Here is a 13,909-nt window from a genome sequence, read left to right as displayed (position 1 = left end):
TGAGAGATCCTTCAAACATGTGAAGAGCATATTGTTATTCCCCATTTTCAGATGAATAAATTAATAAGAGGCAAGTTATATTTAATTGGCTTGCTCAAGGCTCTATAGCTTGTAAATTTCTGCATGGCAGACAACATAAAAATCCAGAAGACTGAAGGCAAATAAAGAAAAAAAATTGCAACACCTAACAACCTTAGATAAAGTTTGTTATATTTTAAAAACAGCAAATATATTTTTAAAATCACCTAATGGAAAAATTGGCATAGGATATGAATTAGCAGTTCATGAAAAATAATAACTGCCCAAGTGCTCTTATATGTTAAACCTAACCAATGAAGACATGCAAATAATAATTATGAAATAGTTTTCATGCATGTATGTTTCAAATGGTCAAATATGATTAAAAAACACCATGTTGTCAGGAGTATATGAAAAAATTCTCAGTCTATTCTTGAAGTGAATATAAACTGAAGCAAAATTTGGAATGCCTATTAGTAATGTATATTAAAATTTACAACCTTTTACTCTGACTCAGCAATTCCACTTTTAGAACTTTACCCTGCCAGTATTTACACAAACGTATTCTTTCCAACCTTATTTGCAGTAGAAAAAAAAATTAGAAACACTACAAATGACTCCCAGTAGGCAATTGGGTGAGCGAATTATGATCTGAGTATATGGTAACATACTCTGCAGTCACTAAAGTAGTAAGATTAAATTATATATGTGATTGAGAGGACAAAGATATATTTTGAAGTGGGTACAAAGTTTCAAAACAATATGTCTAGCATTTTGTTTTTTTATAAGTTGTATACCTCTATACACATCTATTTGACATATATATCAATAATTTCTATAAGATTTTGACCAACTTGGTAACAGTGGTCATTTATTTCAAAGTGGAAAAAATATAAGACACTTGCTTTACTTTTTTACATCTTCTTAGTGTTTAAATTGTTTACATACCAAGACTATTTTCTTCCAGGCTTGTTTTCTTTCCATTATCCCATTTTACCTTTTGAAAATACTTTGTAAAGCACAAAAAGTAAAATTACTATTATTAGTAATCCTTCTTGTGTTGGTCTGATGGAGTTTCACCATAGCTAAGTAGTTCTCTTTTTATTGGTAGCAGAGTTCAAGTGAATCTCTTCTCATTACCCTTGTTTGCCATTTGTGCCAGTCATTTGCCTGTTGTACTCAGGTCTATTTGCTGGCTTTCCACTCTCTGTTTTTAGTCTCAGAAGTCTGACTCTGCAAACTACAATTCCCAGGAGCCCCTGGCCATTGGCCTTCAGCTAGAGAGTGGAAGGAGGGAGGAAGAGGAAATTCAGGGCATCTTCCCCCTTCTCTGTGCTTTGAGTGGCATCTTGGGTGGACTGGAGCTCTTTCCCTCTGGCAGCTTCCCATCCTCACTCACCTTTTTGCTGTCTTGACTTCTCTGTTTATATTTCCAACTCTGTTAATACCATTTTAACTAGTTCCTTGTATTAAAAAAAAGTCTCTTAAACTACATAGCATGGTTTTTGTATTCTGCTGGAATCTTGACTAATACACAATTTACATTGAATTTATTCACCACAAATTTCCCTGCATGATACACTGAATGCATAATAAACATAAGAGGAAAGTGTGTCCTCCTGGAGTTAGAGAGAAGGAAACCAACAATTTGGCTAAGAATTTTCCTGCCATTTAAAAGAAAAATCCTCAGACTGGGCATGGTGGCTCACGCCTGTAATCCCAGCACTTTGGGATGCTGAGGTAGATGGATTACCTGAGGTCAGGAGTTCAAGACCAGCCTGGCCCACATGATGAAACCCTGTCACTACCAAAAATACAAAAAAATTAGACGGGCGTGGTGACATGTGCCTGTAATCCCAGCTACTTGGGAGGCTGAGGCAGAAGAATTGCTTGAACCCAGGAGGCAGAGGTTGTAGTGAGCTGAGACTGTGCCATTGCACCCCAGCCTGGGCAACAAAAACAAAACTCCACCTCAGGAAAAAAAAAAAAAAGAGAGAAAAAGAAGAATCCTCACTCTTTCTATGTAGTATTATTTTCCTCAAATCACAGCAAGGAGATATTGACTCAGATTAATTAATTGGCTTATACATGGCAGAGCTGGGATTCAGGTTCAGATATTTCTGACTCTGAAGCTCAAGTTATTTCCAACATGCTATAAAGTTGATTTCTGTGTCTTTTCTTTCCCCTTTTGGTGTGCTCTTTTGCTTCACCCCTTCAGGCATCCACCATCCACAGAAAACACTTGTCTGTGGTGTTACTCTTCCTTCACACCTTGCTTTCTGCTAATCTGATAAACAAATTTGAGCTGAGCCAGTATGTAATGATATTTGCTGATCTGCCAGAAGATAAAAAAATGGATTCACGATTTTAACTCAAGCCTGTAATCATTTCACTAAAACATGTATTCATGCATTCCACTTTTGTTTCCCGAAAATGTGCTGGTTGCTAGATACGCAGCACTGAACTAGAGAGATTGCAGCCTGGTAGAGAAGAGAGTCATCAAACAACTTTATTGAGTTCTGTGTAGGGGAAATGCTCAGTGGAAGCCCATGAGAGGAAATTGTCCTAGAGAGTCCAGAAATACTTTCCTAAGGAAAGGAAATTTATTTTGACCATAAAGGAGGCATTAGATAAGTAAAGGCTGAGTAAGTGGGAGAGGGAGAAAAATTATATGACAGCATATAAATAGGTCCTAGTGCAAGAAAGAGAATGACCCATCAGAGAAAAATTTTTAAGGCCAATAATTCTGGAGTGTAGAGAGAAGAGCTGGGCAAGGCAGGAGAATGGGGAGGGAGCCTATCATGGAGAACCCCAGGAGACATATTAAGGATTACAAATGTGGGGTTTTTTTTTCCATTCTAAGAGCAATGGGAAACCATCGAAAGGTATTTAGCAAGGAAGAGACATTAAAACATCTTGCTTTCTAAAATGAATACTCTGGCTACAATCTGAATAATAAACTAGAAGAAGGTGATAATGGGTGCAGGTAAACCATTTAGGAGGTTTTCTGAGTACTCTTAGAGATGATGGTAGCGGGCATTATGGGATGTTGGAGGCAGATGGAGAGAAGAGGTGGATTTGGGAGATACTAGGAAGTAGTACAAATAGGATTTGGGGAGTTGAGAGTAGAAGGAATCTAGAATAATTCCTAGTCTGGGATTGTGGGCTAAAATAGGGAAAAGTGGAGGAAGAACAGGCTTAGCACAGAAGAAGTCATGAGTTCAGTTGTTTGGGACATGTTGAGTTTTTGGGGTCTTTGAGCAATCTAAGTGGGCATGCTGAGTTGGCATATATATATATATATATATACACACACACACACACACACATACACACACACACACACACACACACACACACACCCTTTTCAAGCACAGATGAGAGATCAGGACTGGATATGGAACCTTGACGTTGTTGAACTTTGGATGAAAATTCAAGCCCAGAGAAGTGGATATGATCGTTTAAAGGAGAGAGTCAAGAAGAGGACCTAGGAGTGAACTCTGAAGAACAAGAAAATTTGTGATCTCAAGGAGGAATAACACCTGTAAATAAGTTCTTCAAGCTTTTTTAGTTTTTTTAAAGGATGAATGGGAACTCAAAGATACTGTTCAATTCTAATGTTGGAGGAAACATGTTCAAAAGGAGAGATATTAGACAAGGACCATTTCAAACATTTAGCATGCCTACAATGTGCATGTGTGCATCCACCACCCACCACCACCATGCGCACATTCTGAAAGACTGAAACAGCCCATTCACAGTGCTGTTTTCCCTTCTAAGTTGTCTCTACCAATAGTTATCAGGCCAAAATTGTGTTGCAGAAATGCCTTCGCAAAAGACACAGACATATTCAAGCTAATCTTCAAGGTTGCTGGTGGTGACCTGGACAGGCCGGCAGTGGTTTTGCCACCTTCAGTCATAACTAACTAACTCTCCACCTCAAGATTTTTCTGTAAATGTAGGCAATAAACAAATTCTCTCCTCCCTCAGCTCTTGCTATATTGCCATTTTAAAGCTTGCCAATTATCATTATATTTGCATGAACTTCAAAGTAGCTATTTCAGCTACTATCCATATAACATTAATTCTTCTAGAATAGGCACTTACAATTCTACTAAAGAACTTGTGTGGGTTTCCACATGACCCTCTTTAATTATGTATGTCCCCTACATTTCCACTGTCTGTTTTTGTTGCCAAGTGAGTATTAGAAAGTTAATTTACCCTATTAACATTGGCCTATTTCTTTAGTCTCTATTTAGATTTACAAATTTAAGGTATCTGTTTTTCTTTTCTCTCCTTCTATCCCAACTCTTCTGATTTCCCAAGGAAGATAACTTGGTGAGTGTCTGAGGAGATTAATTTATTTGTTCACTTAATTTTTTAGAAAACATTAATTACCTGAGGTCTTATTCAAGTAACTTATCTTACTGGAAGACTAAGGGTACCCATATAACTGGGAGTAACTTAGTACACACTAGAAAATAATTAACAGAGCCTGTGGAAATAATGTAACACACAAATATACAATTAGATGTTGTAGTAGGAACTAAAGGGCATTTCTCTGGGAAATACATTTAGAACCAAGACTTCATGAGACTAGAGCAGGTGTGTTGTCATAGCTGAGTCCTCACATTGGCAGGCAGTGGAGTCATGATATGCATAACAGTGTGCTGATTCTCCAGGCTAGCACCTAGTGAGACAGCTTGGCTTTGCAGCAGCAATATATTCACCATCACCACCACCACCACTACTACCACCACCACCACCACCACCACCACCACATCATCATCATTATCATCATCATCATCATCATTGCCATTATCATTGATGGAGGTCACGCTATGAGCAGACCCTGTGCCAACACCTCTAGAAAGATGATTTTGTTCTAGTCAAGGAAAGGGAAACCTTATTGAATTCCCAGGGCAATGGGGCTCAGGAAGGAGGCTGCCCTGCGAGGGCAAGAGGAGCCAGTAAAGGGGTTCTTATTTGACCTTCTTGGTGGCTGCAATTCTTGCGACAGTTGACAACACGGTGCAGCAGGTGGGCATACCACTTATTGTGGATCATCTTGGCATGGTTGTATCCTTGAACAAGCTGGCAGAGGAAAGATTAGATCATTGTCTAGCCCCACAGCCATATGCCAAAGGCAGGTGGACACTTTCTGAATGTTGTTGGAGAGAAGGCAGCCATTCTCCTCCTGTCTGCCTGCAAAAACCAGACACTGCTGATCAGGTGGGATGCCCACCTTGCTTTAGATTTTGGCTCTGACAATCCTGATGGTGCCACTAGGTTCAACTTGGAGGTTGATGGTCTTGCCTGTCAGAATCTTCACAAAGATCTGCTGTTTGGTTACTGGTGTAAGAGAAGAAACACGGTGGAGAGGATGATCTTTTAAAATCCTCACACTATAAATATAGAGGTTGGTGCTATTGTTATGCCATTTTTTAGAGAAGGAAATTGAAACTCAGAGAGCTTGATCCCATGCTGGAGATGAGATAAAATCTATGGGGCTTGTCTCTGAGCCTTAGTTTTATATTCACAACACTATATTGCCTAGTATTCCCTGTGAGAGGGAAACATTCCTGAGATGAGGGAGGCCTGACAGGGGGCCATGGTTTTTTGAGGCTTGGATCTGCAATCTTAACACTTCAGACTTTCTTGTTAATGAAAAGGATTTGAGGCCCTCATTGCTGGGGGTAGCTGAGCAATATCACTGAAGGTCATGGCCCAGGGGCAGCAGCAGCGGCGAGCAGAGCAGCCAGGGCAGGAGCAGTTTCAGAGTGCTCTGCCCCCTTCAGCCTGGCATGGGTTAGGTGGGCAGGATGAAGCTCACTACGTAGAGACTGTGGACTGGTCTGCAGATGAGTGCCCAGTCTTGCCAAGTAGAAAATACTCCCCAGGTTGGCCAGGTGCAGTGGCTCACGTCTACAATCCAAGCACTTTGGGAAGCCGAGGCAGGCGGATCACTTGAGTCCAGGAGTTCAAGACCAACTCGGGAAACATGGTGAAACCTCATCTCTACTAAAAATACAAAATTTAGTCAGGAGTGGTGGCATGTGCCTGTAATTCCAGCTGCTTGAGAGGCTGAGGCATAGAATTGCTCGAAACTGGGAGGCAGAGGTTGCAGTGAGCAGTGATCGAGAGCAAGACTACGTCTCAAAAAGAAAAGAAAAGAAAAGAAAAGAAAAGAAAATGATCCCCAGGTTTCAGCCATCTAAATAATAGCTAGATATTATTTAATTAGGAGTTGCATGACTGGCCTTCTGATTCTTTATTCATGTGTCCATTCATTCAAAAAATGTTTCTTCCAAGACTATGCTAGGCACAAGATACACGCAGTGGGGAATATTAGTGAAGAGCCAGGCTGTTCCCTCTGGCAGAATGCCTCCCACTCCTTTTAGCACCCACCCCAAATGTCACGCTAAATGTCATAAGAGCAAGTGGCACAGGGGACCATTGCTCTCAGAGAAGCAAGACTGGCAGGTACATGGATGCACACATCACAGAGCACAGGGTGGTTGTATTCCAGAAGCTAACGTGATGAAAGAGAAAGAATGAAGTCAGTGGAGCTGGAGCTGGTAAAATCTGAACCCAACCCATTAGAATTGGAATTTTCTGGGTATTGATCTAAACCAAGTCCTGATAGTGACTGATGGGAAAGATTCTTTCCCAGGCTTCTGGTGTTTCCTCTAGAAGAAACCAGAAGGGAGGCAAACTTCTTATTTTCCCTAGGTGGAATTTACTGTCATGCAGCCACTCAGCCTCTTCCCTTCAAAACTCTTTTCTATTAGAGTCTTCCTGGGGTTTATTCTTCCATTAGTGAATCTAGTGGGCCTCAAGAGAAGGCTAAGGGCATGTACTTTATGGGAACTCAGAATTGCTTAAAACAGACATCAGAGACTGACTGCAGGACTAAATTAAACATTTTCAGTGACCCAGAGGTTTTGAGTCTGATGGCCACATTTATTTTATACTGATAGGAGGGCGTTTTGAGCCCCCCTCTCTGAAATTGGTGTCCCCAAGTTAAGGAATCACTTCTAAATTTATTTGTTTTGTATCCTCTGAGATACTTTATGATTTAATTCTCTGAATAGAAAGTGAGCTCTTCAGCGGTGTCTTTAAATTCCCTTGATCTCTGGTTCTTTTTCTTCTTAAATGTACTATTGATCAACTGATGTACTTGTTCTTTTGTACTCTTTGAGAAGAGTTATTATGAATCCATTGTTAAATTCCTAAATGGGTTGAATCAATTTTCCAATTGCCTGAGAATAAATATCAAACTCCTGTCTTCCAGGAGCCATAAGCAAATAAACCTCTCCCCACTAATGAAATAGAGTCTCTTTTAAGTGTTATTGCCAGTAGGAGGGGAAAGTTCTCAGTTATTTGTCAAATCAAATGAAATGTTCTAATGATCTCTTTGAACCTACTAAAATACAACTTTCACAGGTGTCTGTCAAATTTCACTGATATAAGTTGTCTTTTCTGGGTAACTGGAAAATAATAATAAGCCATGAATACCTCTATTTTTATGTCATTAATTTATTCAATAAATGTCTTGGGAACATCTAGGATGTGCTTAGCACTGTGAGGAATATAAAGAAGGAAAACATAGTTCCTCTTTTTAATGTTCTTAAAATCTAGTAGGATAGACTCTGGAAATTATGGAGAAGAGTTTGTTAGGTGTCCTGACATTGAAGGATAATAAGAAGAAAGAATCAGTTGTGTCAGTGGTAAAACAGTGAGAAACAGAACTGGTTTGGACATGGCACAAGTGGAAGTCCCATAAAAGCCAGATAGAAAGTTCAATTCATCGGGTCCAATTTCAGATCTGGTTCAGGTATTAGGCTCAGAAAATCCAATACACTGGGCAAAACTAATCAGTCAGGTGATCGCAGATCATAGGAAATAAAGGCATGGAAAGTGAGATAGGAAACGCAATAGTAGTTACATATCATAGGCAGAAATGTTACAAGGTTCTACATATAATTAAGTAATAATAGTAGCTAACATCTGTTAAAAGCAACGTGCCAGGTAGTTTCGAATCTTAATTATGACCTTAAACTATTGAAGATATTAGTTACTTTGATCATCCTGGTATCTGTTTCATGAGTTTGCTATTATTATCCCTATTTTATTAATGAGATGAGATAATTTGTTGGAGGTCACAGACCAAGTAAATGTCAAAGCTGGGCTATGAGTCCAGCAGCATAGTTTCAAGAACTTGTGTTCTCAACCACTACAAGGTGCTGCCAGGGTACCAAATAAAAGGTGTAGGCAATAGGCAATTACAGGAACACAGCGGCAAGAGATGGAGAGAACACTGTTGTCTGGGAGGCACAGCGAAGATGACCTGGAGACTGTTTTATCTCCTTAGAGATATAGCAAACATTTTCATAGGTGGACAGTAGAGGTTGGTGGAGACCAGGAAAGCAGAAACAAGAACATAGTCTAGACTGACAAGGACCATATGTTTTTTACAAGGTATGTTTGGGGCAGAACATTTGAAAACGGAAACTGAGATATGAGGTTGCAAAGATAATTTGGAGCCAAAAGATGCAGGGTCTTGAATGGGGAGGAAGTAAACAAGAAAATAATACTATGAAAGTTATTTGTATTAGATAGAAAGGCAGGAGGAGGTCTCTAAGGGAAAGAATGTAATGAGATTAAAGCAGAGTACTAAGGCCAGGTGTGGTGGCTCACGCCTGTAACCCCAACACTTTGGGAGGCCGAGGCAGGCAGATCACCTGAGGTCAGGAGTTTGAGACCAGCCTGGCCAATATGGTGAAACCCCGTCTCTACTAAAAATACAAAAAACTAGCCGAGCATAGTAGCAGTGCCCGTAATCCCAGCTACTCAGGAGGCTGAGGCAGGAGAATCACTTGAACCCAGGAGGCAGAGGTTGCAGTAAGCCGAGATCGCTCCATTGCACTCCAGCCTGGGCAACAAGAGCGAAACTCTGTCTCAAAAAAAAAAAAAAAGAAAAAGAAAAAGAAAGGGTACAGTGCTAAGAACACAGCTTGGGGTGATTCTGACAATTAAAGCCTGAGAGGAAGGAAAAGAAGAGTCTTCCACAAACACAAGCATAGGAAGGTGAGGGCTTGACCAGCGGGGTGGCACTGTGTATGAAAAGGAATATCCTTGCTGAATAAATGAATGGACATACGGATTCAACAGTCAACTATGTGAGAAAGCCCAGCATGGTTGGTGAGCCCAAGTAGTGTAGTGGTTAAAAGGATCGACTCTGGAATCAGACTGTTGAGATTCAAAACTGGGCTCTACCTTCGATTAGCTCTGTGACCTTGGCCAATTTCCGTACCTCTCCTTGCTTGGTCATTAGCTGCATAATGAGGCTGATGAGGGTGATCACTGGGCTGTTGTGAGTCTTAAATGATTTTACCTTCTACAGTATGTGGGACAGTGCATAGCATGCAGTAAGCTTTATATAAATATTGTTAAATAATTCAAGAAAAAACATAAACTCACTGGGAAAATAACTTGTATATTTTTATTAAGAAATTAGATAATTGAGAGACATCATTAAAATATCTGCCTGGATATTAACTCCTATTAGAAGCTTTGCATTTCACTTAATCAATGCTATGGTATTGAGTATGTGCCACATATATTCTTCGGTTTTGAGGTATGGAAGGAGAGAAGTGAGCAATATTGCTGGTTTCAAGGATCTCATAATATATGGGGATGTAAATAACCAAAAAAGTCAATGACACACCTTATTAAGTTAGGTAACATAAAGTGTTATAATAAAGGTACAAAGATACAAAGTTACTACTTCTTTATGAGTAGTAGAGACATTCACTAACACTTCTCGTGTTGACCAAGAAATGCTTCACAGAAGAGGTGACATTTGGGGTGGGCACTAAAAGGAGTGGGAGGCATTTTGCCAGAGGCAACAGCCTGGCTGTTATCAGTTCACCACACGTGTATCTTGCGCCTAGCACAGTGTTGGAAGAAACATTTTTTGAATGAATGAACTCATGAATAAAGAATCAGAAGGCCAAATGGGAATGTTTGGAACATGTAATAAGTCATGCACCTCCTAATTAAATAATATCTAGATACCTCACCACCACTACAATAACCTCACTCATGTTTTTTATGTAGATAATGGGGTAGCTGCGCTTTGCCCTAGTAAGCTTCTCCATGAGGCTGTGTATCCTTAAGGACAGGGGCCATGTCATATCAGCTGTTGTCATCCAAAAAGTGACATATATGTCAGATGTCGAGTAATCAATGATGAGTAAACGAAAGGGATCTAGAAAGAAAGAGGTCTTGCCATCTAGAATTCCAAATTGTTTATAATCTAACATTGATACTTTAGTGGGTTCACATTTAACTAGAGAGTAGAATAAGAAAAATAAGCCAATAAATGACAGGATGGTTGGTGTTACTGAAACTTGTGTAACTGTAATTGTGTGTGTGTGTGTGTTTAGAAAACAGCAAAAATTATTAACATGCTAAATTTAAACTGAACAATGAGTGGAAGTTATGGTGGTATTCATAAACATTACAAAATGATACATAAAAACAAAAGCAAGAATAAAACCAAAACTACACTTTGTGTCCTTAAGTTCAACTTAAGGCATATAAGAAAAACAGGAAAATTAAAAAAAAAAAAACAGTTTTGATGTTGCATGGAAGTTTTTGTTAGCCCTTCCACAAAGTTGCTAGAGGTATTTCTTGTTACGTCTCCAGGCATGGAGGTTTTCAGGGAAATAAATAATCATTGGCCTGCCCTTCAAACACTCAATATGTGGTGCCCAGAGATGGAGTGGGTTTATCTTTTGCAGCCTTAAATTATGTAAGGTGACACCTCAAGTGACTTGATGTATGAGACCAGAAGGAGGGTAATAGCATAAATTCCCCCAAAGACAGTAGAATTGCAGGATACAGCTTTTCCAAGTCCACTGACTTATCCTGGCTCCCTCCTTAAAGGCATTCTAAACATGCAATACACGTACTTACTGGAAAATCTTTATTAGTATCAAGGCTGCCTAGTAGCCTATGTAGGCTATACTCTTTGTGCTTTTTAGCTTTTGTTATTTATTTGTCCTTTCTTCTAAAATAGATGTTAAAAGACATGTCATCTTGCTTCCAATCTTTACTCCCGTTATGTATTATCTGCATAATAGCCATAGTGCTCTCAAATAAAATGATAACATGTATATCTATACATAACCACGTAGTTACTTTCACTCTTAGAATTGTCACCATCAGCAAATATTATTAAACACCAAGGATGTTGAGGGTACTGTGCTGGGTATCAAAACATTTTATATCCATATTCATATAATACTACATTTTCTCTTCATATCCATATCCATATAATACTACTAAATATGTCTTACTTAGGTATCTGTATATAGATACACACACATTATACATACATATGATAGGTAATATATAAATATATATGGTTATATATAAAAATATACATATAGTTTTTAGCCAGAAAAATATGTATTTTAGATATAGACATTTCTCTGGCTAAAAACCTTCCAATGGCTTGCTACTTTCCTTAGATTTCATATCCTTAGACTTCAAATTTCAGGTCATTACCTGTGTCTCAATCTGCTTGGGTAGTAACTAAATACCAGGTAACTAAATACCAGGTTTTGGGTCATATACTGGGAGAAGTAAACAATAGACCTTTATTTCTCACAGTTCTGCAGGCTGAGAAGTCCAAGATCAAAGATTTGGTGTGTGGTGAGAGCAGATTCAGTGCATGGTGAGCACCTGCTTCTCTGGCTTATAGATGTCCGCCCTCACTCTGTGTGCTCACATGGCCTCTCTCTTGTTCTTATAAGGCCACTAATCCCCTTGCTGAGGGCCCCACCTTCATGAGCTCATCTAAACCTCATCGCCTTCAAAAGGCACCACCTCCAAACACCATCACACTAGGGGCTAGGGCTTCAATACATGAATTTTCAAAGGCACAAAACTGCAGCCTGTAATGACCTGCAAGATCTCACTGCAGCCTTTTCCTCACACCTGATCTTCTACTACTCTCTTGCCACTGTGCTGTGCACACTGCTCCTGCCACACTGGTTCTCTTTCCGTTCCTTAAGTAAGCCAGAATTATTCCTAGCTCTAGGCCTTTCTACCTGCTGGGGCCTCATTTTCCCCATGCCTTCATCTGCCTTCTCATTCAGCTCTCAGTTCAGGCATCGCCTCCCTCAGAGAGGTTGTCCCTGGCCACCTCAGGATAAATTTGCTTTCTCATTCTTCTCTCATCATTCTGTCTCACACTACCCCACCTTTTTTTTTCCTTCTTAGTACTTATCACTATCTAAAGTTATCTTTGTTATTGTTGTTATTATAGTGATTATCCTTGTATCGCACTTGTACACAAGCTCCGTAAGGAAAGACATCTACTGTGTTTATTAGTTTATTTCCAGAATCTAGAACCTAACATATGATATATATATGTGTGTATATATATATGTATGTGTGTATATATGTATATATGTATATGTATCTATGTATATATATGTATATATATACACATAAATAAAATGTGTATAATATGGTAGGGTTAGATAGATAGATACATAAACACATACATACATACAGGTTGAGTATCACTTATCTGAAATTCTTGAGATCAGAAGTGTTTTGGAATTTGGATTTTTTCAGGTTTTGGAATATATGCTTATAGATAATGAAATATCTTGGGAATGGGACCTCTCTAAACACAAAATTCATTTATGTTTCATATGTAACTTATAAACATATTTTAAATAATTTTGTGCCTAAAACAAAATTTTGACTGCATTTTTTTACTGAGACCCATCATCTAAGATCAGGTGTAGAATTTTCCATTTGTGGCATTATTTCAGCACTCAAAAAGATTTGGATTTTGGAGCATTTCAGATTTTGGATTTTCAGATTAGGGATGCTCAACCTGTACCAAGGTTTTCATAGGTTAAGGGGATAGAATCGCTAACCATGGTGTAATAGGAATGGTAAACAGATCGGGAGATATGTTGATTGGGTGTGGGCAGATATTTTGGCACTGTTAGGGCCTACATAGCCTAGGACTGGAAGCTGAGATTTTCTTCCTAGGCTGGGGAAGGAGAGAAGATGCTGCGACTTGTCTACCTAATTTCAGTGACAAGCCTTGCAATGAAAGCATTGCCTACTGGGCTCTGTCATAGTTCAGAATCTGACCTAAGGTACAAAGAATCCTCTCAGAATCAACTCATTAATAATAAAGAGTTTTAGTTATGTCTTTTTTCCTTGTGGTCAGAGACCCCACGTCTGTCTCTCATGTCATCTACTAGCTCCTAATGAATGGATTAAGCCAATATGCCACAACATTTTGGCATTCATATCTGCTTATGAATAATAAAAATGCAATTCAAACATATGTCTTCTCATTCTAGATCCTCTAATTCTCTGCTTTTGCTCTTAATGCACAATGTTAATGTCAAATTTGTTTGCTTTAATTATGTTAAGAGGTTATGTTGGAAGGTTATCCATTTAGTCTTTAACAGCATGAAATAGCACTTACATTATCATTGTCAGTTTCTGCACATAAACAAGAACTTGATTAACCGTAGCTAACCATGAAGAAATAAATGTTCTCTTAAATGCAGACATTTTTAGTGGATAAGCACTAGGTGTCACTAGTATACTCTCAACTACAATTATCTATACCTTCAGAGGAACTTTAAGTGAGGTAGACTGATGAAGAAATATAGGCATTCCTGGCAACAATGGGAACTGTTCCTTCAGCAAATAGTGCTTCTCTGTTTAAAATCAGATCAGACAAAGGTCTTTGTAAAAGATTTTAATGAATTATAAAGAAAATAGTAAAGTAACTTTCAAATATATGAGAGATCATGACTATATATATTGAAGTGTAGCTGAA

The sequence above is a fragment of the Hylobates moloch genome, unplaced genomic scaffold (assembly GCF_009828535.3).
Source record: "Hylobates moloch isolate HMO894 unplaced genomic scaffold, HMol_V3 SCAFFOLD_5, whole genome shotgun sequence".
In the NCBI taxonomy this organism is placed as follows: domain Eukaryota; kingdom Metazoa; phylum Chordata; class Mammalia; order Primates; family Hylobatidae; genus Hylobates; species Hylobates moloch.
The sequence above is the reverse complement of the archived record's forward strand: the minus strand, read 5'-3'. Positions refer to the sequence as shown.